The 19366-nt window shown below is 39.5% G+C and overlaps 1 protein-coding gene across 1 annotated transcript in view; it reads right to left on the reverse strand.

The window, feature by feature from the left end:
* CRB1 (crumbs cell polarity complex component 1) overlaps nucleotides 1-19366 on the reverse strand; it is a 95133-nt gene that overhangs the window by 36849 nt on the left and 38918 nt on the right. The gene's annotated exons all lie outside the window — the stretch shown is intronic.

Here is a 19366-nt window from a genome sequence, read left to right on the forward strand (position 1 = left end):
TGGTGTGGCCTAAGTGGGTCTGCTGGATCACACTTCACAAACAAAACCAAATCTGTTCCTCTTATAAAACTAATCTATTTACCCCTCAGGTCTGCTGTTCATCTATAAAAGTAACCTCTCCCTTGAGCAATCAAGTGACCAATATGCATGCAGTGGATCAGGGAAAATCTGTTTCTCATCTCCCTTGGAAGCAATCTAAATATCCATATACTTTTTTGATAACTCATGCTAAGTGTAACTCTTACATTTCCACTTTCCTTCATAGTTGTCTTAGAGAAAAATGAGAAACCTACTTTGCAGGTAGTTTTCAAACTAGCACACATTAAATAGGTAACTTTTCATCCATCCCCATGGCAAAACTGCTGCCTGTAAATCAGTGAGATGTGCGGAGGCTCATGGAGTGGCAGCTGGGTACACCAGGCACCATACCTAGCTTTATGTACAAATTCACATCAGGCTTTATTTCTCTAACAAAGCACAGCCATTCCTCATGGAAAATTATAGAGCAGCATTCAGCCACAATGAAATGCTTCAAATAGCAGCAGATAAGTGTAGTTGCTCAGGCTAATTATTTGCTTGCCCACTTTATTCTGTCACAGTTGTAACTGGGCCCATCTGGGAGACTGGTAAGTACAGGAGAGCCAGGAGGGAACTGAGAGCTGGGAACTGAGAGATTTGTTTAAAAGATGTGCCAGAGTGAAGTGGTCATAGCAGGTACACCAAAGACTCTCTCTGCAGCGATCCAAGTCATTCATCAGTCCTCAATTAAAGCATACAGACTTTCCCCTTGAAGCTTCAGGCTGTGGAGCACAGCTAGTGCCATCTCCCTGGCCTGGCAGTGGGGTTTTGCTGCAGCAGTCTCTCTGTGTTTTTCAGGCAGGCTCATCCTTATTCCAGCGAGAGGTGTCTGTGTATACCTTAATGTGCAGTGGCATCTGGCAGAACTGCAACTCATTGGGGCTGACTTTCTCCAAGTGAAGTGCAGCTCCCAAACCGTTCCTGACTGGGGGCCAGAGCCACGTCTGCTTTGTCCAGTTTGTGACAATCTCAGTGCTAGCAACTTGTCCTGCTTTTGCTATTCCTGTATATGAAAAGTGAAGTTACTGTGAGCTGTTTGCTGTTTTGGTCAATGTTTTAGTACATCTCCTGCCTGATACTGCTCCCTTCCCTGCTCTGACATGGAGAACAATGTGTCTTTGGGTCTTTTATATAACTCAGTTTTAATATGGTGGCTGTGGAAATGAAGGTCTCTTTGGGGTTTTTGTATCAAAGATAAAAATTAGTTCAGCCCACAAGCAGCTGGATCAGGTTGTGCTTAGCCCTGTCATAGGGCTTCAGAGTGGACAGACTTTGCTCAAGGATTTAGAGACTGGGAGCCCCTGTGAAACCTTTCATTAAAAAATCAGCATTGTGAATGGCTAGATCCTTAGTTGTTGCATTTTCAACAATGTGTGGTGAGTCTCTGTGTGTTACTTTATTATCCCACAGCACCTGCCAGAATTCCCTTCGCCTTGTAACTTGTGGTCCAAGTCACACTTTGCAATAGGGACTTGCCTGTGGAAAGGATGATACAGATGCATTTACCTTTACAATAATCTTTAGTGCCTATGTTGTTCTCTTCTTCATCAGATAAGCCATAAAACTAACAAAATTATTGAATGAGAATGCTGAATTTTTAAAAAAAGATTGTATATTTTCTATCTTTAAATTTAGATATGACTTTGATAAAAGAAATCATCAATATCCAAAAAAGAAATAAAACTAGTTTTATGATGAGCTATTATTATTATTATGTTCTTTGTCTATAGAAAATTATTAGTATCAGTTATTAAATATAAAGCTACTCATGTAGAGCCACTTAAATATATAGATTTCATAGTCATTTCAGTGTCTCAACACAATGCTTATTTTTTAAGTAATGATATTAAAAACACATTGCAAAATATTTTTTATCAGGTTGTGCATATAGATATACACGTGTATGTGCTTACATATATAGGCCTACTATTTCATAATAAGCTTAGCACAAGCACAAATATAGGTCACACCAAAAGACAAATAATAATTCACTTTTTTCATGTCAAGAATAAATAAATCAGCTGTTCTTGCAAGTGGTGTTGATACTGCTTGTTATCTGCCGATTGCTATGCAAGCAAAGACCACTGTCAGTCAAGATAAAAGCACTCTAGATAAAAGGATTAGTCAATATTTATAGAACTGTATAAGCAGTTCAAATAGCTCAGGTTGGAGACATTAGCATGTAAAAAAGTATTCTCAAAAGATGTAAGGCATACCAAAACAAGAGCAAAGGCACCCATTTTTTTTCCAGTGGTTACATGCATTAACTCAGCTAAGCATATTCATGTTTTTAAGGAAAAAAGAAAAGTAGAATCATACAGCCTTTTCCCTTCTAAATATATTACACCCTGACATAACATTTCAGATAATGTGAATATTTTTAAAGATGATTACTTTTTCCACCCGTGAAGTTGTTGGGTTTTTTTTTTTCAAAACAGAGATGAAACAGTTCCTTTGATTCAATTTGATAGCATCACTCATCTGTCTCCTTTTTTCACTTACACATTATTACTATATGGTGGCTATTTTCTAACTGTTAACCTCCTAATTAAACTCTCTCTTTCAAATTTAGCAGCAAAGATTTCCTGTGGAAGCAGGATGACAAAAGCAATTATTCAAGCATAATTCTGCTGAATGCCACTGATTTTCCTTTGGATTAAACAATTATAAAAGTGTTATCCAAATTACGTTTTTGATACACACCTTTAGCTAGAAATCTGCTTACAGCCTTTTGCCTTTCCAGTCCCCTGACACTAAATAAATACCAAGAAACTACAAGCAAGCAATCTGGATAGGTTCTACACATTCAATACAGGCTAAGTGCACATTCAAATTCACAAAAAAAAAATATTTACCTGTAAACATTGTCATTAGAATGATGTAAACTTGTATCCTAGTTGCAAGCATCTTTTTCCGCAGGAAAATTTCCGAGGGAAAAAGATCGTTTAGCACTTAAGCAGTTGACAGAGTAAATTTCTGTAAAATTCACAACAGTTCTTACTATAAAGGCTTCCTTTCCAGGATTAGCTTGCTCCACTTCTGTACCTGCTGATGTAGTCTGATGGTGTATTTTGCCCAAGCCAGATCAACAAGGCTTAAAGTAAGACCCATTAAACTGCTTACACAATAGATATGTATCCTATTTAAATTCTTTTTTCTCCAAGTTCGTGCTCACTCTGAATGTTGTTTCTGTTTCAAAGAAATGTATCTTGTTAGGATCCATTCAAAACTGATTGGTCACTTTTTTGTTGTTTTGGTATTGTTTTTTAAGACTTTTTTTTCCTTTTAAAAGGTTTGGTAATCCAGATCAACTCTGTCATGGTCACTGTCATTCAGAGAAACTGTACATCTCAATAAGCAGATAGAAAGGATCTAAAATTTGATCCTGTTTTTTTATTTATAAAGTATTTTTGTTCCATTTGCTCTCTCTACTTAATGGAAGTCTGTGTATCTAGATTTTTGAGTTTGCTGAAGAAATGTAAAAACTTATTTACTAAAGCATTTTTTTTCTTCAGCTCTTGAGCAGCACATTTTGATTTAGACCAAATTTAATGAGGGGAAAATTGAGTTCAGGCAATTTAACTACTTATTTCTGTAATGATTTTAGCAGCAGACATTATTTATTTCACTTTCGTTTATCAATTTTTTCTTCTAACTAATTTATTCACTAATTAGGAAATTTCTGACCTTGTGTCACATTTTGGTTCACCAAAAGACTCATACACAGAACACAATTTTGGATTCATTTAATCTACAGTTCACAATTGCTTTTATGGAGATGCTCAGAAAGCTGCTGCTTCTTCCAGCCTCTGACACAGGCATCAAGTGAGTTTTCTTATAATACATTTAAATACTAAAGGGTAAAAATTTCACCCACGCTCTTGGAAAGGTGAGTAAGGCAGCTTAAAAACAAAACAAAAGTTCATTTTGATAAGTGAGTGTGAATGCACCTGATTAGTAGTGTTTACTAGACATCTCATGCTGCAGTTTGATATTTAATATGCACTTTATTTTGAATATTGCAAGAAGAAGCTGGAGGCTCTCGGTAGCTGTCACTGCTTTTGCAGTGTGACTGTGACAGCAGGACTCTGAGGGGAGGTTATGAGCAGACACAAAGGGGACAACAGGTGGGGACAGACATCTGCTCTTACAGCTCAGTGACCCCACAGGGCTGGTGGCACACTGAGACAGGGCAACTTTGGAGCAGGGTATGCAGCAAATGTCCCAAAGCTGTGCCAGAACCACTGGTGGGAGTTTGAACAAATCTGCCAGGAGCAGAGATTCTAATTACAGTCAGATATTGTGTTTAATAACATTTTCATATACAAACCAAAGAGAAAATTCCATGTGAAACCACCATAAAGCAGGTATAGAACTTGTGTAATCCTACCTAGAAAGTAATTGTCAGAGGTTGCCTGTCAACCTGGAATTTGGTTATGGTTTGGGATTGTCCTGGCTTTGCTCTGGTTGGTGTTTTCATAAAAGATGTGGATGTTGGCTCAGAAAGCTTGCCTAGTAAGTTGTCTGATGAAACAGGGTTAAGTGAAACTTTTGATTTTTTACAGATAAAATGACCTTTATAGGTGAACATAAGAAATTGGAGAAATGGTCTGAAGAAGATTGTATTCAATTCTGGAAGAGCTCACTCAGTTTCCATAGTCTCAGGCCAGAATAATTAGCAATCAGGTGGAACAATATTTTCAGTCTATAATGCTTCAGTTTCACCGAGCCACTTCAAGTGCTGCACTGCAAGGAAGATTTGGATCAATTAGAAAGAATTTAAGGAAAGCAATGAGAAGGACCACAGGTCAAAAAAAAAAAGGCTTATGAGAAAAGGTTAAAAAAGTAGAGTTGTTCAGTCAAAAGACAAGCAGAGTAAATGGGATGTAGTAATAGTTTTCGGTGTAAAAAAGAGCACTCTGTGCCATGAGACCACAGGAAACAGGTGAAAAAGTCACAGGTTGGCCTGCACAAGGAACACCAAGGTTACACTCTAAGAAAATATTTCTAATGATAATAAGATGACAAAGCCCTTGCATATGATGCCTACTGGGAGCCATAAACTCTATTGTGGATCCTTAAATACTGGTTAGAGACAAAAATGCAGTGAGACACAAGCCAGCAGATGCTACCTTAGACCCAGAGACAGTCCAAATGATACCTACATGCCCTTCCCTTGCATATCTATTTTTCCATGGTTTTGTGCCTCCCTAGAATGAAATAATTCCCAGCAATTGAGCTGTAGGTGTGTCAAACTATACCTGCACATACAGGTATCTCTGCACATACAGGTATCAAATGCAAGCAGGAGTAAACCTTAGAGAAACTCAGAATTTAGCATCCCCTTTCGAATATACTTTATGGCAGACAAAGAGTTTGCAACAGCACCTCCTCCACCTGTATTTTAGAGTTTTGGAAATGTCTGTTATAAAATCCTACCCCAGGTGCAAACAAGTCTCTCTTCAAGGGACTCATTAATCCTGAGGCCAACAGAAAGATCTGGCAGAGCACATACTCTTCAGGGCCCCAGGTTTTAGCAGACAATCATGAAAATTCTAACTTTGCCACATCTGTGCAGATAATTGCAAAGAGATAATTACTTTTTGCTGGAAGGAGGAAGTGCACATTCATGAGTGAGTAAGCACAAGGAAATAAATTGACCATCTCTGTGTCATTGTAATTAAACCCCATGCTTGTGGGTATAAATCAGTCTCCATGCAGGTCAGGAAGGAAGTTTTACTCTTATGTACATCAGTGCAGAGCAAGGGAAGGGTATTTCAATGGATTTTTTTTCACCTATTTTTCTTCAGTAAAGATACTGAACTTAGTGTGACCAGTGCTCTGATCTTGCATGGCAATTTCTGTTGCTCTCCTGGCAGGAAAAGCTTGTCTAAAATGAAGGACAGAACACAGAGTAGAGCTGGAGCACATGGAAAACAGGACTTTTTAAAATAGTAGGATAATAAGCATTTGTTAACGTTGGGCTAATTTGCACATGATACCTTTCACACAGAACTCTGAATTCCTAAAGTTGTAAGACCTTTCTAGTTATTCCTTTATTGCAGACAAATTCACTACTCTGCTATTTTTCCTCTTGCCATTTGAAATGTGTATAAAGTTAATACTGGCTAGGAAAAAAATTAAAATAGAAATAGGGTTGAGTGGCTTGGCTTAATCATTAAATATGTCACTCTAGCTGAGGGATATGGAATTCATAATGTGCTACATTCAGAATGGCATGCTGTAATTCAATCTTTTTAAATGTTGCTGGCCCGAAGCTTCATAGACTAGTTTGAATTTTCAGTAAAAAATGGATTTTTTAAAGTAGTAAAAACCCCCAATCCCTTAATCTCTTCAATCAGTAAAGGTTTCTGAGAGCAAAAGTACTTGGAAATGTTTTTCCACTTGTTCCACGTGTTTTGTCACACCTAAAATAGTTTTCATTTGAAAAGGAAAAAAAAAAAAAAAGAGAAGAAGAAAATCATGTACATGCCATAGGTGATTAGTTGTTTAGTGAGATCTGGTGTGTTTATTTTATTTTAGGAATATTGGAACCAGCCGTCTGGGCTGGCCTTGGCTGCAGCTCCGGGCTGGACGGGGCAGCCGGAGGGCCCCGAGCGCGGCCACGCGCGCAGCACGGCCGGGTCAGGGGACGCTGCCTGGCAAGGGCCAGCACCGTGTCCTGCCAGGGCAGCGCAGCCACGCTGCTGCCTGTAGCCTGCACCTCCAGCCCCCACTTCAATTTGCACAGCCAGCCATGTGGATCCAATTGTGGGATTAGGGTCTGAACCTGGAGTAAAGAAAAACGCCTTGAAGAAATGTGTCCCCGCGTGGCACTCAAAATGAGTGATGGAGGCAAGGAAGAAAATCAAATGGTGGCAGCCCAGTTTTCCCAGGCAGCATCCTTCTGGAGTAGCTTTTCTGGCTGCACAAATGTGTTGTAGCTATGGCCAGGCTGACGGTACGAGATAGGAAGGGGAAAAGAGAGGAGGGAAAGCACAACTGACAGGTTAGAGTAGAGAAAGGTGATGGAAAAAAGCCTAGGTAAGATTTTGGGGACTAAAGAGATGAAAAAGTAGTGAAAGATGACTGGGAAAAAGGAAATAAAAATATGGGAATCAGTGATAACTCCAAAGGTACTTGTGTTGGCATTTGAGACAGAATTCTTGTCAGATGCATGGGCATTTCAGGACAGTAAGAAAACAGAGTATATGCGTAAGGGCATCCATCTATACAGGATGTGTGAGGGATGGTAAGAAAGGCTGTAGATCACAGACAAGGTCTACACAGAGATCTGAGCTAAAACTGAGAGTGGGAAAAGGAGACCATGGGAGCAATACCAGAGACAAAAAAAAATAGAAAAAAAACCATCCATAGATATATTTTTGTAATCAAACATCCATGTGAACTGGAGCAGAGAAGTCAATTCACAAAACACAGAGAGAATTAGGACTCATAGAAAAATCTACATTGAAAGGGGCCTTCAAAGGTCATCATCTGGTCCAGTGGTCCACTCAAAGGGTCAGGACATCATCCAGAGAAGAAATTGTAATTGCAGATTTCAGAGAATTTGTTATTTTATCCCTGATTCTGGACCAGATATTTAGAAGCCAAAGAAAGTTCTGCTTTCCAGTATGGGGTTTTTCTGGTGTGCTCTGTAAGTTGGAAAAAAGAGTACGTGTAATTAAGGAATTTTTCATGTATTACCTTTTAGAAAACAGTGGCAAGACTGTCAAATTCAAAGCATTAATGATCTGATTTGCATTTTCTGTAGATTTATGAGCTTGTACATTGAGATGATGCGTGTGCATTTGAACTGAAATACATCCAGAGGGATCTTAAAACAACCAATACCTTTGAGTTGTTTAATTAGATCATACAAGATCATGTTTCACTTGAAAATCTGTTTGGAGCATATGATTCACTTTGGAATTAGGAAACAAATTAATTTTCTGTCCTACAAACACTTCAGGGCTTTAAAGAGTGCTGGCTGTTGATGAACACACCAATTGAGAAATGTACTCAGTGTCTTGTCTCCCTTAAAAGGGATTTTCTACCTTGTCTCTTGCTGGCTGTCTCCTATTTGTTTTAACTGAGTTAGGCAAGCACAGCCACTGTGCTGTCTAGTGTGAAACGGCTTCTGCCCTGGAAATGGCACTCTGGAAAATTTCAGCCATTTGCAGGATTTTCTCATTTTGTTATAACCTAATGTGAATTTCCACAACATGCAAAAGTGACTGTGTTTACATAACTTCATTGTCAGTCCTTACTGAAACAAACTGAAACAGCCAGAAGGCCAGAAAATCATAATTTTAATAGGGCCTACAGAGTGTAATTGAAAATGGAGATATGAGAGTAGAAAAATGTAAAATATGAATGAGTGAGTGCACATAACATGTTTATGCTGTGTGTATTTTGAGCTGTGCACAGCATAACTGTATAAAGAGCATGGCTATGCAGTGTGTAATCACATTTCTCTATTCCTAGAGTATATGTTTACATTATTTATTATCACTTTAAATACAGAAAAATATCCAAGCTTTTTGTGCTGAATTATCTACTTTTTATTATTTTTTATGTGTGTTTTCTTTCCTGGGTAAGCTGTGACAGGCTCTAGAGCAGAGGTAGATGCAGAAGACCTGAGATTTTGGGCTGTGATCTTTCAGTCCCGGTCTGTGTCAGTGGGAAGGGCAGAGGATCGTACCTCTTTTCACTTCAGCAGCAGTGTTCATTCCCCTCATTCCCGGCAGTGTTAGTGTGAAAACTCATCTAAATGGTGCCTTTGTTCATCCTAGGTTTCATATGCTTAACTCCTCTCCAGGCTGGGAAGACTGAGACCCAAGCTAGCTTCACTTTTGCCTGGTCACATTTCAATCCTGATGGCAGCGGGACAGCATGGACCTCAGCTAGCACTGTGTGTGCTTGCCATGGAATCCTGGCTGCCTGCTGGGGGATTTCCTGGAGCATGTGAGATTTAGCTAGATTAAATCTAGTTTTTCTGTGTCTTTATGTTCTACAGTTCACTTCTGTAGCTGTGCAGACTTTTTCACAGTACAGCATTTAAATAGGTTTCTTTATTTGGTACTACAAGCAGTGATTTTCCATGATGTTCTGGCCTCACAAACAGGTCTAATAACAGATTCTGAACCCTCTTTGTTAAGAAAAAATAGTGCCCATAGGACAGAGACTACAGCCATAATTGTATTGATCATTATAGTTCTCTGTATTAGTGTCATGTGGTTAGCACAGCCAGACTCGAAGAATTACAGCAGTGGGAGAGCAATGTGAATCAGATCCACCAAATCTACTTCTAGCAGTTAATTATCAGCATAAATTAGCTGTCTATACTAGGTTTTTTTCTTCTCTCCAAGACTTTTTATTGAAAGTGCAAAGCTCATTGTCAGCCAGGGAAGGAAAGTGTTTTCCTTAATCTGGTTCTCCTTACACAATCAACAAAAGTCCTTTCTAAGTTAATTCAAATATTTTTAAAGGGATCAGCATCCAGGTCATCAGTAAAAGGCTAGCTTAACTTCTTTGAAATTCTCCTTATACCTGAAAAAATCAGTCCAGGCCCCTAAAAAGAAGCAGGTTGTGCCTTACTAGAGTCACCTCTGAGTTTATTTCAGTGACAATGAACAGACATAAAGATATTGGGCTTTATCACCTGTTCCTCTTATTAGCAAACACTGCATAATTAAGAGCTAGATGCTACAGGGAACAATTAATGTAAGAGCTTTTATGTAGTATATCACATTAAATTAGTTTCAGTGCTCACTTTATCAACTTATTTTTATTACTCAAAATCCCAACATATTCTTTATGTCCTTGAGAAGACCTTAGACCTGGGACTCATCAGTGCTAATTAATTGGCAGCAAACTGCAAAACTCCTGAGTCCAATCATTAAAGCAATCTTTTTATTTATTACAATTAAAATGGGAACTGCATATATATATATATATATATATATATATATATATATGTACATTTGTGTATACAAAATTAGAAAGAGTTTTTTATGCACCTGAGAGTTTGTGCTGTGGAGATAGGCAATCATCAGGAAGCACATGAAATTCTGCGAAGGGATTCTCCCTCCAAGTCCTGCACCTGGGAACAAAAAGCTCATCCAGCTGGCAGGAAAGCAGCTCTGAGCAAGCTGGGCATGAGGCAGATGTGGGCCTGGCAGCAAAAAGGACCAACACATTCCTGATACTGTGTTGGGAACTGTGCTGCCACCAGGTCAAAGGAGGTAACTCTTCACCTCTGCTCAGCACCAGGGAGACCCTGCCAAGCCCAGCTCTGCTCTCCCCAGGTACAAAAAAGGAGCAGTGATACTGGAGCAGGTCCAGCCAAGCACCCTGAAAGAGTTGAGGAATTGGAAAATCTGTTAGGAGGAGAGACTGAGAGAGCTGGGGTTACTCAGAAGTTGAAAGGAAAACCAGTTTTAAAGGCAAGAGATAGCCTTCAATTAAAATATAATATATAAACTTCACCCCAATTCACCTGTTCCTTCCCTTTGAAGAACTGTGTATTGCCTGACCTTGTGAATGTGGTTGCTCTCATGGATGGAATAATTCTCAAGACATGGTCACATAAGTGTGACTCTCAGCTCTACAGATGTCCTGCTTTCAATTTCAAGATGCTGTATCTTGTAAAATAATTCTTTTCAACAGCCACAAGTGGGAAATCTGACACATAATTGTACTGTAGAAGCTAGGAGTTAATATTAGGGTTCCTCACCCCATTCCCCTGTACGCAGGCTTGGCAGTGTTAATCCAGGAAGGTTTAGAAGATTATGTGTACATGACAGGCCTGAGGATTTCCATCATCGTGATTTTCCTTCCAACTCTTTTTTCTGAAGAGCGTAATGACCTATGACAACTAAGCTTTATTCTCTGAGGAGCCTGACATTGCTTCTGTTTAATGGATCAGACAGTTTGTGATACATCAGCTCTAGACACTTTCTTCCCCATGTCAACCTGGGGTACCTCTTCAATATTTCCCATCTGTGCTGACCTGTGTGATCAAGAGGTCATGTCCTGAAGTCAAACCCAGAATCGAAACACTCACTCCTACCACGGGCCAGACTATTAATGCAACCCATTTAATTTACATCAACTTGGAACTTGACATTCAATTTCTCAGTCCAGAAGCAATTATTTTTAAAGGAACATGCCAACAATATTGCTTGGCTTAGAATGGTGAAAGTTCAAAAGGGTAAAAAACATTTCACACCATAAATAAAGAATTGATTATACTTGAAAACAAAGTTTGTAATTACTACTGACATTTCTGAGCCTAGATGAGGTGCCTTTTATGCTTTAAAAACTGATGTCATTCCTGCACTGGCATTATGGGAACCTTATGTAAGGGTCTGAAATAGTCCTTTGCTGATATTTTAAGTACAAAGAGGAAAACATGAACATATTGCACAATTCCTGGGTCAAACACTTTATTTTTTGTCAAGAAGGGGTGCAAAATTCTTTTTGGGTACCTCCCTTCAGCCCAATAGTCTGTGAGCAGGACCACTGGCCTAATTAGTAAAAGTCTTAATTTATTGTTCTTGTGTGAAAGCCAAGCCTACGAGCTAACAAATTTTAACTAGGAATAGTCCTGTTTGGATCATCAAATTAACTCTTTTCTACTCAAAACCATGGTGCTTGTTTTCTCCATAGCTTTTACAGCCCTGGGTGGACTCTGCATGTCTGGCTGCAAACAGTGGTCATCACAAAGTCTTTGGGAAGCAGCAGCTCCCAGATCAGGCTGCAAGGACAGCCCTGGCACAGCAGAGCTCAGGAATGTCTCACGGACGCTGGACATGGACAGCATTTCTCACTCCCTCTGCTGGCTCACAGGTACAGAAGGGGTACAGAGACCTGGTTCTCAGAGCTCTGCTGGTACCAAAATGCTGATTCCAATCCAAACAAATTGCATGTTTTCCCAGCATCTGATACTTTTTTAGCAAGGTAATACGAGGTTATGATAAGCTGTGTAAAAACTTTAGTTTGTAAACAAAGTGATGAACAGCATGATATCATTTATATTTATATTATAGCAGTTTAACAGCAGCCTGCATACTTTTTTATCTCAATATAGGTCAATATTGTCAACATAACGAACATATTCAGGTTTGGCATGCAAAGATCATGCATTTCCCACTCTCAGAGGCCAGGCATGCAAAATAATTACTTAGTAGTGAAAGCCAACAGCAACTCTCCTTATTAGCCAGCATGCTGCAAATTTTGCAGAAAGGAATGAAGACAAATCCTTGATTCTCACCTCAAAAAAATCCAGCCAGAAAACTGCACCCTTCATAATAGCAAAAATGAAAGTTGAGGACCTTTTTAACTAGTAAGGCTTTCTCTAAGCAGAGCAATAAAGTACTCTGAATTAGCTGTTATGGATGTGTTTACACATGTTTGTATTTCTTTGTGTATTAGCACATATGTGTGAAAACACATTTATTCTACATGCACATGGTTCAGAACTACCAGCCCATGTGCTTTTTCCTGACTGAACTCTACCAACTTCTCCCATGCCACTCATGAGTTCCTCTGTTATGTAGGGAAAGAGAAGTAATGCCTCTTAAATGTTTGGCTGTATAATTTAGTGTATTTCCAATAAACTGGATTTTAATGGGGTTCACAATGGTGACATTCTTAAGGCTTGTTTTGAAATCATGTTGAACAAAACACTGAACTATTAAATCAGGTAATTTTGTTTATCACTTGACATTTGACCTTAAATATGCCATAAATTAAAAAGTATTGAGAAAGTAAAATATATTACTCCTACAGCACAGGTCTTCTTTTCACTGTCTACTTGCCAAGCACTTTCTCCAGAGCAGTGAAAGCTGGATGTCTAGACATAAAGAAAGTTCCTTTCTGTTTGGGCAGAAATTGTGCATCTGCTAAACTTTGCAATTTGCCTGTAACTGGACCAGAACAATGCAGTCTTACACAAAGCAGTGCTAAAAAGCATATGCTGTAAAATAACTCCTGAGATGGACAACCCAATTCCGAAGGAGATGAGCAAAGTTCTGCTGTCAGTTTGGTGTGTGCAGTACCTTTGATTTCACACAGGTTTGGTTTGTGCGTGGTTAACACTTAGACAACACTTTAAATTCAACTCTCATTAGTGGTAGCCTGTGCCATCAGATGTGTAGCACTGCTGGGCTGGGGAAAAGACAAGAAAGAAATGAAAAGGCCACAGAGATTCTTCAATAGAGAAACACAGAACTGAGCAGGTTCATAAGCTCAGTCAAGAGGTGGCAAAATTGGATTGCAGAGATGCTATAAATACATGAGTTATGCCAATTAAAAAGGCTAGGAAAGGTTTATCCAGAGATTTAAGAAAGAAATCAAAAAGGTAAGCAGGCTGTGCTTGAAGAAGGTCCCAGGAGGAAAATTCTTACTGGATAGACTTGATTTAACAAGTAGTCAGTCATATGATGGAATGACCCACCAAGAATGAGTGTCAGGAAAATAACAGGTGTTTAAAAAGCATTATTCTTGATGCCAAACAATATCCAACTGCTTTATTTTTTAATTTTTTTTAAAATCATTTTCTTCCAGGTACTGGACACATGAATTCATTAAATCTAAGGACATTATCTGTCTGTGTGTTGCAAGATCCGGGAGCTTATGGATTAAAAGACATTCATCCCCTCCTCCTTCCCTTCAAGGAAAAAGCTTTTCATGCTAAAAAGTGTTTATGTGCAACACTGTTTAACACAGAGAGATGTGCCAGATTCAAAATATCCACTGCTTCCAGGCTCTGTCAATCACACTGGACTACATTATACAACTTAACATATCAGTGCAACTAGAGAAAATAGATTGTAGTAATGATGGGTCAGCTGTCAAATTTTGAAGCATAAAGCTCTATACATGTTCTGAAAATAATAATGGTAGATGCTTCCTAATGTTTGAATATCATATATTTCTAACTAAAAATAAAAAATCGAACCCAAAGCATCTGACCTTTGTGCACTCCTTTGGTGCTGAATAATGCAGAAGTGATGGCTGACATCTCTGCATTCCTAGCTGCAACTTGCAACAAGGAGAGAGATTGTAATACATATTTCTCATTAAAAAATATACACAGGTATATCATAGCTCTAAATATCAGTCCCAGTGCCACCAACCAGGTTTGGGAGCTAATTCTGTGAAGAGTTGTCATGAAAAGCTTGAAAGCTCATTTCCTAATGATCATGATTCAGCTTTTACTAAATTTTAACATAGAGCGACATTACCAGTAAAAATACTTTTCTGTCAAAAACTTCCCTTGTGTAACAGAAATAACAGGGACAAGCTGAAATTCTCAATAAAGCCAAATTTTATTTCACTACAAGGAGTCCTCTGCATAGTCAGTGCCCATGCTAGATGCATAGTTTGTTTCTAGGATCTGAAACTATTTCAGTCTCTACTTGGAGCACATTGATTGTGGTTAAGTGGATCTGATAAGGATGTACAAACACATCCTTCATGAGCTGTGAGATTCCACTATTCATCCAAGTAATGTCATTCATTATGATCCTATTGGACCTCATTCTATTTTTCTGAAGTGCAGATAATACCCAAACATTCCAATTCTAGTGAGTGAAACCCAAGCTGCAGAATATTGTAATCACAGAAATGTTTTCAGGTGTTATTAATAACACTTAGGGACATATGCTACTCTTTTCTGAAGTGTCTTCCACCAAATCAGGATTCTTTGACCAGTGGCAAACACTAGGCAACCATTACAGGGAGAGTCAATGCCTTCAAGCAATAGCTCTCACAGTCTGCTGCCATGCAGGGGGCAAGTTAAGTCATAAGAAGATTAATTTTTGCCAAAAAAAAAAAAGCTATTAGGCTTTCATAAAGTGTCTCAAGATATGGGCTGTTAAGGAAAGAGCTGTCATGAAAAACACAAGTCAGTCTTAGTTGCTGTGGTGATTTATATGGTGAAAGAATGTAAAAATTACACTTTCTTTTACTAAATGGTATTTCTTAAAATTGTTCAAGAGGAACACTACCTGCAGCAGAAATGAAATTGAAACGTCCCACTAGTTCTGTAATGGTAACTGATAAAGGAATGACAGATTCATAAATTCTTCCAGCTACAACCCAGTTTCAGTGCTGCCCACAATGTTCTGAGGTATTGCTGCCCTTGCATGGCCATTACCTTACCGAGTGTGTGAATCGTGAGCTCAGCCTTGGCTTTCCTTCTGGAGAGCTATCCAGAAAGAGGAATCACACTGTGATTACTAACAGAGTGCTTGGTCTGCGAGCTAAGCATGTGACAAATCATTAGTGCTTATTGCAAAGAAAGCAGTTTGATTGTGAATGAAGAGACAGGCAAGAAGCCAGGGAGCATGCCTCATCCTTGGGGCCTGAAAGCATTTTCTGTCCCCTGGAATACACCACGGACCAGTGGTAAAGGACACACTTTGTCTTTCTAAGAGAATATTCTGATCATTTCCAAAAATTAGGAAAAAAGAAGACAAGGAAGAACTCTGTGGCAGAAATAGAGGAGGAGCCAACTGAGAAGGAATCAATTCTCATGACAATGTGGACATCTCCTTACCAGGATGCTACTAACTGAAGAAATGTTAAATAGTATTAGTGGGTAGAATCATTAAAAGCTTGTCCAAATGCTCTTTCATGATCAGAGACTTTAGCAGAGTCGGAAAAGCACTTTAAAGTGCTAATTGTCTGTTTGGTGTAGGGTTTTTACAGGCAGTAGGTGCCTGCCAGGCTCTGAGGCATCCTCTGTTGGTCCAGCCCATGCCCATGGAGTGCTGGAGCCGCTGGAGACTGGCTGGGAGCACAGACAGGAGCTTCTCCTCCTCCTTCACCTGTGCTTCTGAACCCAGGGACATGTGGAGATCAGAAAGGTGGGACAGAGATGGGGCAGAGCTGTAGGAATCTGTCCAGGAAAGCAGTAACTGCCATGCTCAGAGAACAGCCACATTTTTCATGTTGTGTTGCACATCTGCCCAACACCACCAAGCTGGTTTTGTAAGGGAACATCTCACAGCAGTCCAACAGTGAAAAAGAGATCCTATACTGACTGTCAATGCAGTTTGGGCAGGGAAGAAATGTGTTCGCAGGCCAATTACAGCCTCTCTGTGGTTCCACAGCGGCACAAAGTCCAGAAAGAGAGAGAGATCTCAAGCCTTAATTCTATTTTTTCAGGAATTCATCTGTGTAGTGCACACAAATGTACTTGGAATTTTTCCTTAAACCAGCTAATTTTGATGGATATTTTATGGTATTGACATTTTCTTTCTTGAAAGTTTGCTTGTATGGGAATAATAATTAGCCAACAGTACCTCTGGACCTGTTGATTTTGAGTGCCTGTCTTGCCTGAGGGAGAAGCCTGAGTCCCACTGAAAAGAGGAGTGGTGTTCTTGAAAGCTTCTTAACTTTCAAATTGCTTTTTCTCTCTGTATTTTCTTCTTTTTTTATCCTCATTCTTTCCTTGATCAACTTTGTCTTATTCTAGAGTCTTGGAATCAAGAGAAAATAACCTTTTAAACTGTGATGACAGGCCATGACATAAAATGAATTAACCTGGTATAATGGAGGAATGATTAACTACCATGGTGTGAACAGCTGAAGGACAGATAAGGAAATAAATGAAAATAAAAAATTTGGATTTTGGAGATGAGGTCTTTATTATTCATCTGCTTGATTTAATTTTTGTAAGTCATATTGCTTTATGTAGCTGAGGATGGCAGCTGTGTGATCATTGTGCTGACGGTTAAGGTTTAAAAAATAAAGATGATGCAGAATTATTTTTATAGTTATAAAAATATATGTCTGTATTCTAAGCATCCCAAATGAGTGGTACTGTGTCTATGGTCCTACTCACTACCCATAAATAATATTTATGTCTGTCCCACACTGTCAGAGGCCAGGGGAGAGGAGGATGGCTGGCTCGGTCTGCCCTGCTGTCTGGTGGTGCTCTGCCCACAGCAGCACCTACAGACATGCAGGGAGATGGAAGCTCTGTGTGCTCTGTGGTTCTGTCACCCTGCCTTAAGTGCAGAATGAGAGCCCAAATAATTCAGTTTCTAAGTACTGGTCCCGTGTTGTTCCCAGTTCAGGGTCTGGCCTGAGGTTTTCTTTACTTAGCTGAGTGTTCAGCAGTCTCCCATACTGGCCATTTATCTGCCTCATCTTCTGGCTCTGGGAGACTGTTTCTTTCCCCCATGCATATGGCAGGAATTCAATATGCATACGACACTAGTCTGATCATATAATTTTCTCTTGCAGTAGTCCAACAGGCTGGGAAAAGGGCCAAGGAAATTTAAAAGGGAAAAACAGAAAACAAGACAAACGAAAAGGCCAAAAACCATTTAAGAATTCCTGATGCCAAAGCAAGCAGCAGTGCTGGTGGCACAGCTGGCACACAGCAGATAACAAGACAGCAGCAGTAGCCAGGCCCTCAGCAGCCAGCACTCGTGAGTGACAGCAGGCACCCTGCCTGCAGCCAGGGGAGTGGGCTCTGCTGCTCCCATCCTCACTGAGCTGAAGGAAAATTCATACACTTCATCCCTGCTCCCAGCACTGTCCCCCTGCCTGGGGACAGTGGGCAGCAGAGCTCCTTAGGCACAGGAGCAGGACCTGCCTGCCTGGCACACTCTCCGCTCCTCGGGCTCCGCTCCACTCTGGAATGTGTCACTTGGTAGACCTTGCAAGTTCAGGAGCTCTCTAATTTTGACATGGTGTTAAGTTTATTACAACCTGGTGAAATGAGTCACTACCAAATCCATAGCTCTGCCTTTCTCCTTTCTCACAGGTTTTCATGAGTGGAGTGAAAAGTTTAACCTTTCAAATAACAGCCTTTTTAACAAAGGTGCAGTGCTAGAGCAATACAATATATCCACAGTATGACAGGACACAGTTTTAGGGTAACTATTGCCTTTACCTCGCAGCAACAAATCACAAGACCTTTAAATGAAAGCCCAATTTATTAGAAGTACTGTTGTGCTAGGGGGCCAGCATGCCAAGGTAATATAAAAAAAGCTAGGGCTTGCTACTGCAGAAGTACTGAGACCTCTTGAAATCTGAGTATCCACAAACACTGATTTAAAAGGGAACAGAAGTTTAACCCTTTGTAGAAGCTGTGCTAAAATTTTCTGTCTTAGATCTGGCTAAGGAATATCTAATGTCCTCAAAGAGTTTCTAGCTGGGATAAAGTCTCCAGACTGTGATTTATGGATTTATTTTTAAGAATCAAATTGTCTAAATTATTTTGGTTGCAGATTTGATCCTTTTAAGACTTTCAGTAGGACTACTGACTATTTTTCAAGTCCCCTGAAAAATCATTATCTGTAACAAGATACTACCAGGTAATATGTATTCCTTTCTCCCAGTTTGTGAGGGAAGTATTTTAACCTGACATAGACATGTGTTTAAGTTCCATTATCTCCTGCCCTTAGATTTAAAACTGTAGTCCAAAAGGTGGATATTCTCAGTTTTTCAGTTCAGTTACGCTAATTTGTTTGTAATCTTATCCAGTAAGTTCGAAGATGCTTGTTACATATTGACAGCAATCCTCAGTTTGATTAGATCTTTCCACTGATTTCAATGGCTTTTGGATCAGGCCCTTGCAATGCAGGGTATGTGGGTTATTATTTCTGCATATAGCCTGCTTTGGTGAAGTATGATTATAATGTAATTATGAGTGCTTTACTGAGGACAGAGGCATAATAAACTGAATGTGGTTTATTAAATAAAATCTCTGTCCTGTTGCAATATGAATCTGAGGGGTTATATCTGAAGCACATACAACAATTCAGGTGTTAAGGCTGGAAAAACTCCTGAGTTACAGCTGCAGAAATGTAGGATTTGGGGTGTCAGTGAAATATCCAGATGAAAGGACCTGACCTTTTTTCCAGGTGGCTGTTAGTTCATCTCCATTAGATAAACACCATATTGTAAATGGCCCTGATCAAGGACTCACCTGCTACCTTGAATCACACTACTGCTATCAACTCTAATCCTAAATCTTCTTTAATTCTAATTTAAAACTAGGGGCTTATTTATCATTTGCCTATAATTGGAGAAATTGCTTGTCCAGATCAGAGGTGAACACTTCTAGTCCTGCCTAAAGGCTTTTTGTGCTGAAGCATCTGGCAAAAAGAGGCTGAGGCTCATTTTGAGCACTTTTTATTTTTAGGCTACCTGGGAGAAGGAGAAAGATCAGAGAGAAATGGACAGTGCTACTGCTAAAAAGGGTCCTGTTAAAGATTATGTTCTTCCTGCCAAAGTGTGAGCAAACTGTTTAGTAAGAATA

This window comes from Motacilla alba, chromosome 8 (genome assembly GCF_015832195.1).
Source record: "Motacilla alba alba isolate MOTALB_02 chromosome 8, Motacilla_alba_V1.0_pri, whole genome shotgun sequence".
Lineage (NCBI taxonomy): Eukaryota > Metazoa > Chordata > Aves > Passeriformes > Motacillidae > Motacilla > Motacilla alba.